At 38.1% G+C, this 2354-nt stretch overlaps 1 non-coding gene across 1 annotated transcript; it reads right to left on the bottom strand.

Moving 5' to 3' along the window:
* Positions 1 to 1322: 1322 nt before the first annotated feature.
* On the bottom strand, positions 1323 to 1427 carry LOC121231147 (small nucleolar RNA R71). Its single transcript, XR_005929215.1, has one exon. It is a non-coding gene; the product is annotated as a small nucleolar RNA R71 (small nucleolar RNA).
* Between the last annotated feature and the right edge of the window lie 927 nt (positions 1428 to 2354).

Here is a 2354-nt window from a genome sequence, read left to right on the forward strand (position 1 = left end):
AGGAATAGACCCTGTCTAAGAGTACATTTGTCATAATTAAGCAGAGTTGATTGCGCCTAGACATAGGTTGACAAGATTTTACCGAATTAGGGTGAAACCTAATAAGGGGATCCATAGATCGAGTTAATGCAACCCTAGGGTGTTAATGAGAGAAAGGTCTCAATTATTCAATCTAGGGATTAGACGTTATTAGTCTTGAATAGGGATAATAACATAACTTAGGGATCTCTACGGAACAAGTTAAATGAATAAATCGTCCGATTCGGAGCCAGAATAACAATACAGTCTAGGTGGATTTTTCCTTAGGTATTGCCTTAATTCAATCGATTTCCCCAAAAGCAATTCCCCAATTCCATTCTCTGTGAATTCTTAGTTCAGATAATTAGTTAGTTAAGACAAAAACCTCTTTATTCTTAGGCTAGATAATAAAAGACAGTCATTACTAGTACTTTTAGTTCCCTTGGGTTCGACAATTTGGTCTTGCTAAAACTATACTACTGTTCGATAGGTACACTTGCCTACATCGCGATAGTAGTTAGTTTCAAGAACAATTAATTATAAATATTTAAAACTTATCACGAAATAACGTGATCAAGTTTTTGGCGCCGTTGTCGGGGAACTAAAATATTAGGAACACTCAATTTTTATTACTTTAGCCATTTATTTTTCTTGCAATCTAATTTTATTTTTAATTTTATTCTAATTTACTAATTTTCTTTTTCTTTCTTCTGACAGGTTTTTATAGTTTATAACTAGAAGAAACCTGTCAGGACCACTACTTTTTGACGAAGAAATCGATCGCACAGTCTGCAGAAACCAAAGAGAAATAAGGTGAAGCCTAAGATACACAGAGAACGAGCAAGAAGACGATACTCAACCCCCAACCGAAGAGATGGCTGAAAACCAAGACAATCAGCTACCTCCTGCAATTGCGGTTAATCAAAATCCTGCTCCACACACTATGTATGATTATGCTAAACCTTCTTTAACAGGAACTGAATCAAGCATAGTTAGACCTGCTGTAGCTGCAAATACTTTTGAACTAAAACCTAACACTATTCAAATGATACAATAATTTGTTCAGTTTGATAGTTTGCAGGATGAAGATCCCAACGCTCACTTAGCAAACTTTTTGGAACTATGCAATACATTTAAAATTAATGGCATTTCTGACGATGCCATTCGTCTTCAGTTATTCCCTTTCTCATTGAGGAACAAAGCTAAACAATGGTTGAACTCGTTACCACGAGGGTCAATTACTACTTGGGAACAAATGGCCAAAAAAATTTTACTAAAATATTTTTCGCCGGCTAAAACGGCTAAATTACATAATGATATCTCTTCTTTTGTGCAAATGGATTTAGAAACACTCTACGATGCATGAGAGAGATACAAGGACATTTGAGAAGGTGCCCTCTCCATGGGTTATCGCTTTGGCTTCAGGTTCAAACATTCCATAGTGGCCTGAATCCTTCGACTCGGCAAATGGTTGACACAACTGCTGGCGGAACCATCAATAATAAAACACCTAAAGATGCTTATGAGTTTATAGAGAAGATGTCACTAAATAACTATTGGTGGCAAGTCATGAGGACAAAGCCAACGAAAACAGCCGGTGTTTATAACGTCGATTCGGTCACCATGCTCTTTAATCAGGTAGAACTCTTGAATAAGAAAATTGATGGTTTTCTTAGTTCTTCACAGGTTCACCCGGTAATGCAGTGTGAAGCAAGTAGAGGTGGAACAAGCCATTCGGAATACCAACCTTATGGCCACAACATCGATAACGAGCAATTAAATTACATGGGTAATAATCCTCGACCTCAAAACAATCCATATAGTAACACTTATATTGCGGGTTGGAAGAACCACCCAAATTTCTTATGGGGAGGCCAAGGAAACCAGAGACCACCTCCAGGCTACCAACAACCACCCTACCAACAGGAAAAGAAATCGATCCTTGAAGCGATGCTCACAAAGTTTATCTAGGTGTTAGAAACCCATTTCCAGAACACCGAAATAGCACTTAAAAATGAACAAGAATCGATCCAAGGGCTCGAAACTCAGATAGGCCAGCTTTTCAAACTAATCTCCGAACGACCACAATGGAGCTTGCCAAGTAATACTGAACCTAACCCAAGGGAACAGTTCAACGCGATTAATGTTCAAGATGAAGAAGGATTTGTTGAGCCTGAACTAGAACCGAGGCAAGAAACTGTGGTAAGCAAAGGTCAAGGTGAGGTAGATCACAATAAAAACAATCGGTGAATGTCGAATATAACCTCATGTGCCATACCCCAATGCGACAAGGAAAGACCGCTCAGATGAACAATTTGGTAAATTCTTTAAACTCT

This window comes from Gossypium hirsutum, chromosome A06 (genome assembly GCF_007990345.1).
Source record: "Gossypium hirsutum isolate 1008001.06 chromosome A06, Gossypium_hirsutum_v2.1, whole genome shotgun sequence".
In the NCBI taxonomy this organism is placed as follows: domain Eukaryota; kingdom Viridiplantae; phylum Streptophyta; class Magnoliopsida; order Malvales; family Malvaceae; genus Gossypium; species Gossypium hirsutum.